The sequence below is a fragment of the Capsicum annuum genome, chromosome 4 (genome assembly GCF_002878395.1).
Source record: "Capsicum annuum cultivar UCD-10X-F1 chromosome 4, UCD10Xv1.1, whole genome shotgun sequence".
Lineage (NCBI taxonomy): Eukaryota > Viridiplantae > Streptophyta > Magnoliopsida > Solanales > Solanaceae > Capsicum > Capsicum annuum.
The window spans coordinates 195,917,951-195,933,626 of NC_061114.1; the positions used below are offsets into that span (position 1 = coordinate 195,917,951).

Here is a 15,676-nt window from a genome sequence, read left to right on the forward strand (position 1 = left end):
AATTTTAAATTGTTAATTACATAAATATGTACAATATAATATTACATGTAGTTACTACTTGTTAATCAAGTCTTAAATTTAAAAATATCCAAATAATCTGTGAAATTAAATAACTTTTGACACCAAATTCAAATCAACTAAAGATATTGAAAAACAAATGAAATTGTTAATGAATAGTAATATAACTGCTAATGATATATTAACATCACGAAATAAACAGCTGATGAAGCAAAATAGGAGAAGTAACATATTTACTAAGAGCTGACTGCTTTTCTTGCCTTTTACCTCTTATTAGATGGTAATAATATAAAGCAAAAAGGAGCCTTGAGAAAGAATGGAACAACTCCATCTTCTTGATCTGCTTCCTCAAAATGGCACTACATATGAAGGGTACCATATTCCCTAACTATATCAGCCTTCTTGGTTTTTTTGGTTCTTTTATTTTTTAAAATGCAACAACACCCAATCAGATAAAAGCAAAAATTATAATTTTGAATTTTATGTTATTAAAACTTTGATTTCCCGGTGCACCAAAATACCAAGACCCTAAAATCAAGAACCCAATCGAAATTTTAGAAATAAAATCAAAACCAAACGAAGAATCAAGTTAGTTCGATGCAGTTAGATCTTTTGGATTTTTGGTATTCATGCCTATAACGAGATGTGTATTTTTTTTTTGTTGTTTAAAAATTACGCCAATTGAAAAAATAATTTCACCGTAAAAAAGTTAACTAAATTTAACTGATATTATGATAAAAGTTAAAAATACTGTATAAAGTAATTTATTCTTCTTCGCGACATACAAGCATCTTATTCTCCACAATTCTCAGTCATGATCTCGTCTCGACCATGGTGTTGATTGTAACGACCTTTTCAATCGTTTGTGAAGTTTTCTCATTTTCCCTATTTTTTTCTCTTCCCTTAATTTGTATACGTAAATTATGACATACGGAATAGGTAGTACCAATTCTTGAGGTGTTCAGAAGTGATTTTAGTCATTGATTCAGTTCTTGAATTTTTAAGAAAGTTAAGTTTGACCAAGGTCAACATTAGATCATGATGACCTGAATTAATGTTTTAGTGAATTTAATAGATCAAAATGTACTTTTTAATCAATTTACATATTTAATTTATTTTTATGGGGTTTCAAATAAATTTTGAAGATTTATTAAAAGTTTTGGGTATTTTGAATAATTAGTTTAATTAGTGATCTAATGAGTCAAAATGTCACGACCTAATTTCTCAAGTTATGATGGCGCCTATTTTATCCCACTAGTAGACAAGTCAAGCTATATCCCGGAATAATAGGTAATGGGCTAACAGAAACCAGAAAGACCATATATAATGAGAACACTAGTAATAGTAAGTGAAACACAAAAAGGAAACATATAAAGTATATCCAAACGAAAGAATGAAAAGAACCAAAATATACAAATGAATCTCTCTCAAGACCTAATAGCGTCGGTACTAGAACCACTACTAAAAGATACATAGGGAACTAGACAGAATTCAAAATATACACAATATATACAAGTCGTCTCGAGTCCAAAAGATAAATTAAAATAGATAGAGGAAGATCAGTCTCAGACAACAGCAAGATCACCCTACTCCGGATCAGTACTAAAAAGTAGAAATCATGTCAATGTCGGCTGCTAGTACTCGGATCTGCATTAGGGTAAAGATGTAGAAGTGTAGTATGAGTATCAAAACAACGGGTACTCAGTACGCATTATTGACCGACTGAGCTCGATATAGGAAAAATATAACTAAAATGCGAGGGTGTAATCTAAGTCAGAGGTAAACAGGAATAGAAAGGTAAACAACTATTGGGCTATGCAAATGCGATAAAGGAATAAGTATAAGCGATACAGAAATATAAATAACGCATTAATAAAAACAAATTACCATAACTTAACTAAGCACCCATAAGCCCGCTAGGCACACTGAAGAAGACAATTAACCCAATAGTTCCTCCATAAGCCGATGGAACACACAAGAAATAATTTTAACAAAAAGTGTAAATAACCCATAACTACACCAATCCCGTGAAATCATAGTAGCCATCTAGATGTGCATCGGGTTTGAACCACCACCAATAGATAGTAAGGAGAGGCCAGACGGCAGGCTCGAACCAATAGTAGTGGATAATAACAAGAGGTCATATGTCAGCTTCGAACCAAAAATGGTGATTAATAACAAGAGGACACAAACATGACATATAACAAAACTCATAATCTGATGTCGGACTCGAACCGAAACTTAAAATTTTTAAATGCCGGACTCTAATCGAAACTCAGAGGAACCACAACTCCCAGAACAACAATAGTTGGTATCAGAACTCCCAAATCATAATAATCAGATGTCGGACTCGAATCGAAAGTCATAGTAATCATACCCAACTGTAAAATTAAAATTCAAATCATATCATAACCAATGTCAAAGTGGTATTAAAATTTACAAGCAATGACATAAATAGAGTATATGCTAACCCTAATTCGTAACTAAAATACATTAAATAACTATTCGCATATCATAATTTAAAAGGGACAAATTCGAGTTTCCGCAACTTAATTCTACTTCCTAAAGTGATAGATGTCATATCATGTCAAAAGATAAAGGATCAAAATTTAATAGAACGGGTCCTAACCGAATAAATAAGGCATGATATATATATATCAAATGATACGCAAACTACAAGTAATTGTTTAAAACTAGCATAATAGTACACAATTATCATGAATAAGCTCAATCTAAAGATAGGGTAAACCTAAACTACCTGAATGCCAAGCTAAATACCTCTTTGAGAAACCTTCGAATAGTGTTCTACTAGAATCCGAGCTTAGAAAACTTGATACGGATAATTATTTATCTTTTGAAATTCAATTTGCTGAAAACTTACTCTAGAAATGGAATGCTATTGTCAGTAGCTTATATATATATACTTAAAGTAAGAAAAAGGTATATTTATGCCTACTATGTATACATATACAATGAAATTTATAAATTAGACAATTTTTAATGGTTATGTGGTAATATATTAAGAATTATCATAAAAGTGACACTAATTGTATTCAAAGGCTGCCACCTTGGATGTTTAATACACATTGAACACTCCCTCCACTTTCACGTGGAAGTGGAGGTGTTACTTTATTAATTTTTAATCACCCCATTATATATATTCAGATATTGCATAAGTTCGTATTAAAATATAGAAAAGTATTTGAAATAATATCTCTATTAAATAATAATAATTTTTTAACATATCTAGATTCACTATCTTCGTTTAAAATATTAATAAGTTATAAAATTATTTATAAAGTAATCTAGGCATATTATAATTAAAGAATTATATCAACATTAATAATATTTTGGAAAGGTAATAAAATATATTCTACCAAATGCCAATTTAGATTAAATATTTTAAAATATATTGGGGATCACTAAAATTATCAAACAACCACCCGAAACTGAACTGTCTGTCCCAGCAAACCTTAAATAACTTGGAGCAGTTATAGAAAAGTTCTAGACACCGAAAATGCATGAAAGAAAGGAAAATGACCGTGAGGATCATTACACAAAACCCATTATTCTTTTTCTTCTCACATAACTCACGTTTAGGTTAACTGAAATTTACGTTTAACCTCTTAAAATATAATTTTTTTTTTTTTTTTAAAAAAAAAAACAGACACCAGTGGGAGAGAAAAACATACAGCAGCATAACACGAATTTCAGGTAAATTTATTCTACGTGTACATAGCATTGTGATGTTATAATTTTGGTGAATGGGCAAATGAAAAACTACGCTGTGATGTATATGATGTTATAATTTTTGTGAAATGGGCGAATGAAAAAGTACGTAGTGGTGTAGTTAGTGATTAAGGGTGGAATCATTAATTAATGATTACATAAGTGCAAATCATTAGGATAATGATGGAATGGGGGCTATGTTATGATTTTTAGTGAATTAAAAGTGTTGCAGCCACTGTTTCTAAGTTTGTTTCAAATTGAAGTTTTTTTTTTGTATGAAATCAATTATCACTTTTGAATAAATTAGGTTCACGACTTAGGTTTTTAGAGTAAAAATTTAGAAAATGAACGTTATTAGATTTGTATTCTTATAGGGATTATGTATTTGAAAAGATTATAATCATTCAGAGACTTTACGAAAGGGCAAGGCCGTTGCAAATTAGCTTGTATTCTGATTCTTCGATTGAGGTAGGTTATAGTTTAATTGGAGTATAGACTTTTTTTTAATTGTACGTATGCTCCTAACTTGGATGTTTGTTGATTGGCCTTCGGACAAACTTGAATTTGATGATATTTGGATTGTTGAAACTTGTATGGATAATTATTGAAAATGAACTTGATGAAATGACCTTATGATTTTAAGTGTACTTGTAAATTTAGTACATCGTACTATATCTTAAGAGATAGTGTGAATTTGATAAAACATACATAATATGGTTATGGAGGATCGGGTACCACGCCGATACAGATATAAATATTATATTACTTATTCATGGAGGATCGGGTATTACGTTGGTACGGTACATGGACTTAGATTTTTTCCTGCAAGTCATGACTAGTTGGGTAGAAATAAGTCCCTTAGCATGTGTGTACAGATTAGTATTGACTTTGAAAGGTCCTGTGATCTAATAAGCTGATAACGAGCAAATGGTGTTCTAATTGCGAGGTTTAGACGGACATAATTGTTACTTATGGTATTATTGTCGATTTGTGGATATTTACAATATCGTTGATACTCTTGATGAATTACGTGGCTAGTTTGTAAGCATTGTTTGACCCTTCATTGGTGTATTTCTTGATTCATCGAATATTTGATATGTGTTGATGCATGTCTACTTGTTATTGATTTATGTTGTTGTACGTGCTATTAAATTGAGTTGACCTATGATACTTACTAGTACATTGTGGTTTGTACTGACATTATCCTGTATTCTTCCTTTGTTGAGTGCAGAAAGTGTTCTAGAGGCTCAGACACGACATCATCTCTAGCGTTTGATAGTCAATCTCGATCCAAGGATTAGCACTCCATATCCAGGTTCCCATGGGTCATCATATTAGTTCTCGACCAACTTTCGGGAAATGAGACATTCTTTATTTTTATTTATTTTGGATATCTCTTTTAGATATGATGTTTGTGTTAGAAGTTTTGTACGATGACTTTTGGGTCTTGGGATTTCAATAAGTAGTTTGTTTGATTTCTGTATTAATAATGATTAGCGCTGAATTATTGCTATTAAGTTGGGTTTATGATAATCTCATCTTACTATTGATTAAGTGATTGGGTAATGGTTCGGTATAGATGGTTATTCCATAGGAAGATTAGTGTGGGTGCCACTCATGGACGTTTAGGTCTTGACATTGATACCCCGGCTTGAACAACGAAAGTTTAGGGTTTTAAAGAAATCAATTAAAAAATATAAAAAAAATAATGCGTCAGCTAATAAAATTATTTTATATATCAGTTAGACAAAGGTGTTTCGCTAACCATTGAGTGATGGTTCAGCTAGGAAACTCACGCTCCCAATAATTTAGGTATGAAATTTCAAAAATTGGGATAATTTAGGTGCGTGTTTGACACTTAACTCTATATCAATAGTGGCGGAGCCAGTATTTTCACTAAGGGGGGTCAAAAATAACATAAGAATAAATCGAAGGGGGTTCAACATCTACTATATACACATAAAAAATAATTTTAACCAGACATAAATAGAATAATTTTTCACCGAAGGGGGTTCAGATGAATTCCCTCGCCTAAGGTTAGCTCTGCCCCTATATATCAAACTTCAAGTGCTTTATATAGCTTGGGACCTCCTGAACTTACGAGTTTCGTTCAATACACATCTAAACTTTACATTGACTTAATTACCCCCGAACTTAGTTATTTGTTCGGTTTGATCTCTCTAAACGTCGATATGTGAAATAACGTCAATATACTCTCATTTAGGCACGTGGATGGAGGGAAGAAGAATCGAAAAATCAGCTTTCAAGTGGTTGCATTTCTCTTTACTAGTTTAATATACATGTGTTGCACGTGTATCTTGACACACATATATATGCTAGCTTAGTGTACGTGTTTTGCACGTGTGAGTCACATCGATCACTAAAAATATATTCATAAGAAGAACACACTATTAAAATGTAGCAATTAACGTTAAAATACATGCTATATGTATTTAAACAATCGAAAAAAAATAAAGCTCAAAATTTTAGTTATACCACGCAAATTGAGACAACAGAATTAATTTGAAAAATTATAAATCTCTAAACAATTTTTTCCCAAAAGCTTATATATATCTTTTTGCATTAGGTCAGGAAACGTAATAATATCAACATTGAATATATCTCTATTGTTCACTGTGAGTTTTGACAAGTTAAGCCATGGTAAATTTTGATATTGCTAGAAATTATTACATGATTGATTATAGAATTGGCTGAAAAATAGTTTGAAATCATATTATAACTTTTCATGGCTGAAAAATTGATTGAAATCATCACAGAGATTTAGCACATAACCTAATAAAGATAAAAAAAAATAGGATATCATGACGAATAAAAAACATTCTATGTTAAATGGCTGACCCTGGGGAGTGAAAATTAGCTAGTCCTACGTATTAGATTTATGTGTAAGTCTACAATTTATAAAGAAGGAAATGTGTTTTAGTTGATGTAAAAGAGGAAAAAAAATAAATTGGAGGTTTAGAACTGAAATAAGATTCAAGACCTATTCAAGTTTTATTTCAATTATTTTTTTTAAATAAAGAAACTTTTAAATAGCAAAAAGATAATTTTGTCTATTGTAAAATTTTTTAATGAAGGGCAAAAAGTTCAAATCACTTTTCTAAAGGCTTCACACTTTTAATATACTAGTTTAGGTGTACGCGCCTTGCGCATGTACCTCACATTAATGAGTTCAAATATTATATTAAATAAAATATTTATTTAAATAATAAAGACGAATATAATAACTAAATTTAATATATTTTGAGTATGTAAAGATGGAGAATTTATTTATTAAACCTAATCTTTACCAAAAATATTTTTACAATCGGTCGACATTCATCTACCATCTATAAATTGCAATAAAATAATACAATGATAGAGACATCAAAATAATACGATTAAATGTAATCTTTACACACAAAATTTTTTTCAAAGTCGCCCGACACTCATCTACTACCTGTAAACAATAACAAAATAATACGATAATAGAGATATCAAAATAATACAACTAAACCAAACCTAACCTTTACATTATAAAATTTTTCAAAGCCGACCAACATTAATCAATCACCTGTAAACTGCAACAAAATTATAAGATAAAAGTGATATAAAAATAATACAATTAAACTTAAATTTTACACACAAAAATTCTCAAAGCCGATCGAGATTCATATACGAATGGTAAACTACCACAAAATAACAAACTAATATAGATATTATGATAATACAATTAAACCTAAAAAGTCGACTCACATTCATCTAGCAACTATAAATTAAAATAAAATAATAAGATTATAAAAATATTAAAAAAATATAATTAAACCTAACATTTACACAAGATATTTTTCAAAGCTAACTGACATTCATCTAAGACCTCTGTAAACAATAAAAAAAATATTCTCTTGTCCAAGCGGTGCTTCTTAATCAATTTTAATGAAGTACTCCATAGTTCTCTTGTCCAAATCGTCTCCAGCAATGAAGAAACCATCAACATAGTATACCTTGTGAACATGGCTGATTTAAAATTGATAGTTAATGATTTAACAAAAATAAATAATTGGCATTACTCTCCTAATATTTTAACACGTTTCTTTCATGTATTTTAGTAAAAAAACACCTACAACAATTCTCTCCTTAATATACCATACATATTCGGAGTCTTTTTATAGTGTAGAAGTCCTTATTTTTACCATATATTTTAGGAGTTTTGTTGTTATATTTATAGAAGTATTTCCTTAATAGAGTCTTAGGATTATTTTTTTAATTGAACAGTAGAAAGAAAAATATAACTAAGCCTCCTACCATATATGTTAGGAAGTCTAGTAGAAAGAAAAATATTAATTAATTCTCCTACCATATATTTTAGGAGTCTCATATATTTTAGAAAATCTAATTAATATAATAAAAATAATTAAATAATAAATTAAAAAAATAGTGAAAAAGACAGTTTTGTCTAAAGAAGAGTCTTTTAATGAAGGGCAAAAAATTCAAATCACTTTCCTAAGGGTCGTCACACTTTTAAAATATTATTATTATTATTATTATTATTATTATTATAGATATAGATTTTATATATATATATATATATATATATACATGTTGACCTCGATAATAAACTTTATTAAAAAATAAACTGCAATTACAAAATGAATAAACTGAAATGTTTTTATACATCAAGATTGCAAGTACAATTTTTTGTAATCAACTCCTATTTAAGAAGATTGAAATGTCTTTGAATCTAATTAAAGCATAAAACAACACAAATGATATTTGGACCAAACTAAAAAACAGAACATCTAATTAATAATATTGCTGCAGAGCATCACTTAAAAACAGAAGAAGCATTCATTAAACATGTCATTGAAGCTTTTGCCTATCTCTATCAATTTAATTTATCAGGTTTTATAGATTCACTAAGTTTTCCTTCTTCAATATTAGATACTAGTCATCACTCTATCTTCTGCTGCCATTCAAATATTGGCACAAACAAATACATTCACCATATCTCCTTAAAGAAGAGACTTGTAAGACGATTCTAAATAGTTTATTAGCTATATTAATTTAATTTTTATGTACTATATAATTAACAAAATATATATACATATATATCAGGTCGTAAACTTATACCAAATGAATCAAGCTGCAACGACTTGGTGTCTTCTTCAATATTACCATATGAATCAAGTTGCAATGCCTTGATGTCTTCTTCAATATTATCTATCACTTACACATACAACCAACAATTGTACCATTCGCTAATCCACCTCAACAATCTCATAAAAATTAGAGTCCGGAACTAAACTATGCCACTAAACTAAAAAAAGTACCAAAATATGTCATATATTTAAAAAAGTACTAGACTATGCTTAACTCACATTTTTTGTGAGTTATGCACAAATTTTTTAACGGCAGACCATAAACGTCGTCAAATTTTTTGGAAAGTGCATAACTCACAAAAATTGTGAGTTATCCATTCTTATTTTAACATAACTCACAATTTTTGTGAGTTATCCACTTTTATTTTAACATAACTCACAAAAATTGTGAGTTATCCATTCTTATTTTAACATAACTTACAATTTTTGTGAGTTATCCATTTTTATTTTATCATAACTCACAAAAAATGTGAGTTATTCATTTTAACATCAAACAATGAAAAACGTTTCCGATCTTTTATTTAACATATAACTCATAAAAGTATATAACTCACCTTTTTTTGTAGTGACCTTATCATACCAACTTTTTTTCATGAAAACTAATGTAAAATGTAAGTTTTTTAAATGTATAATAATGTAACCTTATACATATTATAAGGATGTCATGAAGACTAATATCTAATGTAAATTTTCTAATGTATAATGTAAATATCTAAAGTATAGTATGACCATAAAACCAACAATGTATAAAAGTAATATCTAATGTAAACTTTGTAATGAATAATGTAAATATCTAAAGTATAATGTGACCATAAAACCAACAACCTATAAAAGTAATATCTGATGAAAACTTTGTAATGTATAATGTTAATATCTAAAGTATAATGTGACCATAAAATCAACAAAAAATTATGTGCCGAAAAGAGGAGGCGGAATTGGATGAGGGATTTTGAATTAATGAATGTACAAACCTGAATAAAAAGCCGAGGCTGAGACTGGTTTTTGATTTTTTTCTGATGTTTACCTTATCAGTATCGAAAGCAAACCGACAGGTCAATATATCGTGTATCGCGGGGAGTTTAGTCTAATGGGTGTGGGGCGGGAGGAATTTGAGAACTACATATGCAACGCAGAAAAAATTAGAATGATTTTTTATTTAAATGAAGAAAGTGATGAAGTTAATTACTTGGTCAGTTGATGCTTGATAAGTGAAAGAAATTTGAAATCCTCAAATCACGTTATCAAGGTTTTAGACGAAAATATGGAGAAAAATTTGGAGCAAAACACGGTGGTTTGGGATGTATAAGGGATAGGGGACAGAAAGTAAAAAATGTATGGATTTAAGTAATTGTTTTGGGATTTTTGTGATTTGTTTTCCAATATGAAATTTTATGTAATAAGGCAAAATTACCTTTTATATATACTAGTCAAGTATACCTGCTTTGCACGTGTGTCTCGTATTGATAAATATAATTATATATAAAAAAAAATAAAATTATTAAGAAATAACAATTGAGTTGCATAAATATTGTATCTATTTAAACGATATTATTTGACACTAAAAGTGTTTCATCTTAATCAATAAAACTATACATAAAATGAAAAATTTAATGAATTAAAAATTTTTTGCTCATCAAAGAAAAAGATTTAGAGGAAAATTAAGTCACAAAGGAGCATTTGTTGTACATATACGTCATATTAAATTAAAATATAAATATTATTAGTACTATACGATCCAATTTAGGGTTGGGACTAATATTCATAATATAAAATATAACAGAAAGGGAGAAAAAAAGTCATAAAATTAAGAAAACACAAATAAAAAAACACTTTAAAAAAATATATTATTATCTTTCGATTTTGTCCAACATCACTCCTTTATCTTGTATATGATGGACACACTTTTTACTTTTTTATATTTCATATATCTTTAATAAAAGAATGTACATAATTAGATGTAAATATTTAATGATACACTTACGACAACATCATGATGTATATTAAAAGTTGTAACCTCAATTTCTTTGTGACTGATCAATTTACCCACATATGACTGATCAAAAAAATTATTACGAGAATTGTTTCCTCCTAAATAATAAATGTAGATAGATTATCTAACTTTCAAAAATAATAAATTATATGTTAATTAAATTGATAGAAGTTATACCTCAATTATCTATGTTCTTTTGAAGCTTAGAATTTGAATTGAAATTTTTATCCTTACCGCATTCTTTTGGACGAGGTCGCAATCTATCAAACATAAATTATGATAGAATCTCAAAAATTAAGGATAGAATCTCAAAATATGATAAAGCAGACATAAAAAAATCACATAATTAGGAAATCAAATCAATATTTAAAAGCAACGAATAACCAATAACTGATAAAAAGAATTTCAAAGTACAAAGAAAATACAAATTAAATAGAAAAGTAAAGAGACAAAGATTCATACATTACTTGGATACTAACATTAAAAAATAAAATTTACTTAATTTGTTTTCTATTTTACGTAAAATTCTTGCCAAAATAACCTACCTATTTTTGTTAAATTATTGTTAAAAAGGGACTCACAAATTCAATCAATAAATAACTACTAAAGTAGTATTTTTTTTTTGTACTTAAAGTTCATATTTGGTTAGTTCCTCGAAGGTGAATTAATAATTGAAAATTAATAGTATTTTTAATTATGTTTAAATAAGGAAGGTGAATTAATAATTGAAAATCAATAGTATTTTTAATCATGTTTAAATAAGAAAAGATTAATAACCAAATTTTAATGGAACACCTAAAGTATTACAAAATAATTAAATAATAATTTAGTAAAATGATAAATGACAATTTTGTCTATGGAGACCATTGGATCACACCATAGCCCCCTGTATAAGCGGCTTTTAGTGGCCTTGCGTGACTGCGAGCTTCTGCTAAGGGGTCGTGGTCTATGGTAAATTCTTTTTCTTAGAAATAATAAATGGATAAAGGATGCTTGTGCTGTGGATTTCGTAGTTGCGAGAATTATTTTTTTCGAGAAAAGGTTCCCTCCTTTAATATCATGATTGGGTCGACCAGGCCAGATCATGAGTGAATATAAACAAAAATATACATAACTGTTCCAGCTGAAATACTTGGAATAATTCTACCACTTCTACTAGGAGTAGCCTTTTTAGTGCTAGCTGAACGTAAAGTAATGGTTTTTGTGCAACATCGAAAGGGTCCTGATGTAGTGGGATCATTTGGATTGTTATAACGTCTAGAAGATGGTTTGAAATTGATTCTAAAAGAACCTATTTCACCAAGTAGTGCTAATTTCTCCCCTTTTAGAATGGCTTCAGTGGCTACATTTATGTTATATCTTTTTTATTATGGTATGGTATTGTCAGATCTGAACATAGGGCTACTTTATTTGTTTACCATATCTTTGCTAGATGTTTATGGAATAATTATAGCAGGTTGGTCTAGTAATTAGGGGGAGGCCGTTCGGTCGCCTATGATACTAGGACCAATAGGTTCAAAATGGGTTTATGCCAGAAGTGTTGAATGATCAACTCTACACAGGTGTGGGCTTACAGGGCTAGGGCTCATAAATCCTTTCTTTCATTTATAAATAGGGCCCTGCCTTGGTCGGTCACTTTTCTGGGTCAGGATCGATAAGTGAAAGTCATAAAAAATAAATTTTTCTCTTCGCACCTCAGATAAAGAGGAAGGGTTGCTTGTCAAGCTAGTCTATATATAATAATAAGAAATAGAAAGAAATTTCTTATTATTATATAATAGAAACTATAAGAAAAATGAAAAGATTCGCTTTCTTTTAATCGATTCCTTCTTCTTTGCCAGCGCTACTAAGGACCTATAGGTTTGCTTACTTTACTTATTAAATATAATGAGGATGGGTTATTCAAACAAAAAGAAAAAGTCCCTACGTAGTTTTACAAGCCTTTGTCATTGTCAATCAACTAAGTAGGGCCTAAGGCCCTTTGTGAATACGTAAATCTGAGGAGCACACCGCAACAAAAAGATGGTCCCCTATGCATTTCATTTTTTTCTTAAGGGAAAAAAAAGTACCCCCATCATAGTGAACCTCTCCTTATGATCGGGATGAGGTAGATGTCTCCCAGTCGAGGGTGGATCGAATCAAAGTTTCCTTAGGTAGCCACCGACCTACAGTTATCCTTAAACTTCTATGCTTAGTGGAGAAGAAGAGAACAAAAGTAAGCTCGCTTGCTGTCTTGTTCTCTATCGCGAACTGGGATCGCTCACCAGCTAAGTTAGATTGGAGTAAGATTTTTTGAGAACATATTCCCCTTATTCAAGGAAAAGGGTTGGAACGACCTCTTGATCTACTTACTGCAGCCCAGGAAGAAAAACGTCGTCTAGGCATTCCCTCTTGCTCCGATCTCCCCTACGCCTAGGACGTTATTTGGTCTAAGAGCCATACTTAGTTGTTGTTTCTAGTTGTTTCTTCCTCGTTATTGATACCGTCAAGACCCAGTCAAATGATGTCTGCTAGTTGGTAGTGAGAGGACTCTTAGTGCCTGTATACCCAAAAGAGGGTACTAGTTAAAAAGCAATCATTTGATTTTCTTTCTTGCTCTCCCTTAGTAGCGGGAAAGGAGTTTATCTATCTGCCTAGCTTTGGTAGATTTACCCCAATGCAATCCATGGAAATTCCATGAATCCCTTGGTGGTTAAGTCCGGTAACTCAGCAGCAATGCAGAATTGAGTTTCTTATTTGGTGGATCTGATCTATAGTTAGGGGAAATACATACTAAAAGGTTTGAAAAAGGAAGCCGCATAAGAGTATATCACCAACCTACCCTTCTGTATAACCTATTCACATTAGTTAAGTAGTTGGATGCATAAGGAAAGTGCACATTTGTGAGACCTTAGTCGGGATGCATAGGTTATTTAACCTACGAGCACGAAAGAGCGTGGTACCACAACCCCTCTCTAAGTAAAGGTAAGATTCTTAGCCCTATAGATGACTCCAATGAAAATACAATAGGGACAACTATTTTCAGCTGCTTGTTTTGTATCTTGAAGAAAGAGTAGGTTTAAGTAATGAAATAGGGGTCAGGCCAATAATAGCTATGCTATTGCCCTACTGATTTAAGGCCTCCGCTCGATCTCGAATGCACATTTTTTTGGGTTCATCTTCAATTGATGTTGTCTTAACCTTTCGAAGGCCTTGCGTAAATTTTTGATGTGTCCATTCTTCTTTTGAGAAGACTACCAAATCGTCTACGTAAGCTTGCATATGTTATGTAGGAGGTCACTGATAATTTGTGTCATCGCTCTTTGATATGTTGCACTTTTTTTTGGGCATGTCGTAGTAAGAAAAGGAAGTGAGGGCACTCATTTGAATTGAATAGCTGAAACTACTAGAACTTCTATTTTTCTTCTTTAAGAGAAGCCTTCTAGCTTGTTTTAAAGCATTAAAGAGAGAGATAGGACATTCTAAAGATAGTTGTTGAGGAAGCGATTTCTAACTACGAGCCCATTTTCAAGCTAACTGAATGCCTATCTGCTATTAGTTCTATTCCACTTTCTAAATAGAAAGGAAGAGGCCAGTCACCAACAGGAGGAGGATATGAAAGAGAGTACCAACAACCATTCCACTCGAGCGGAACTTCTAACTGAAGTTGCTCACGTTTTTCAGCAGGGTCTGGGCTACGGGGTCCTTTTTCTATCTTATGTGTTTGGGGATGGACCCTCATGGATGCAATCTATTCTAATTCAAACTTGTTGGATGCCAACTCATCCCTTCGACTTAGTGCATCAGCAAATTGGTCCTTCCAGGCTTATACTCAAAGACCAAGCGAACCCTGCATCAAAGTGTTGTCACCCTGCCCGCTTGGGGTTTGAGTAAGGAAAGAGCTCATATCCACATTATTAGGCTTGTCTTGTTGATAACCTTAAGATCGACGAAGACTGTGCTCTAACTGGTGGTGAATAAAAGGGGAAAGCGACTCATTCCTTTCTTGCGGAGGAGTTAAAACAGACTATGATAGGTCCGTTTCTTTATATCTTTCTTTTCATTTTTTTTTATTTATATAAATAATTAGAACTTATTGTTGAAGATAAATTGAAGTTAAAGATCGCTTTTGACCGATATTTCTGATATAAAAGAAAGAAGCCACAAGTTTAGGTAAAAAGAACAGCCAGTGTCAGAGAGATTACTTCTGTTGAACTCTTCCATTACATGATGGGAATGAATGCCTTAATGGAATAGAATCTAGGATCCAAGTAGATTAGGTTAAGGCAAGTATAAGTTCAACCCTTTTCTCATCGGTCCAGGATCGATAGCTGTTCGACCTAAGGAAAGTGCGGTCAGATTCAGAATCCCCAATGTCTTATTCTTTACCTTTGCTTCTAGGGACAAGCATCGTATCTAGGTAAGCGACATCTAACTAAATTGATTCACTGGATCTTTTATCTACAAAAATGGAAAAGATGTCTATTAAGGTTGGCTTCATGAAAGCAAAAAAAGAAGCAAGTTTGCAAGCATAGAGATGGAAAGAGATGGATTTTGCCCAGTTGTTGTCAGACCAATTCCCATTTATTATTTAATGGAATAAGGAACGAGCATAGATGCTGCTATCAAGAATAGGCGATAGCCTATAACTAAAAGTGTCGACTATCTATGAATGGCTAGGATCGGAATGCCAATCAATTAGATGAGCCTACTAAAGATTTCAAGTTCAAACTATGATGACTGGCATCCTCACTTACGCAACGAAATTGAGTTGATGGAGTAGCCAGTGCCCTTGAGTTATTCT

At 31.1% G+C, this 15,676-nt stretch overlaps 2 pseudogenes; one reads left to right on the top strand and one right to left on the bottom strand.

The window, feature by feature from the left end:
* The first annotated feature begins 11,903 nt into the window (after positions 1-11,903).
* On the top strand, positions 11,904-12,499 carry LOC124897693 (annotated as a pseudogene).
* Positions 12,500-12,967: 468 nt separating this feature from the next.
* Positions 12,968-13,693, bottom strand: LOC107855579 (annotated as a pseudogene).
* Between the last annotated feature and the right edge of the window lie 1,983 nt (positions 13,694-15,676).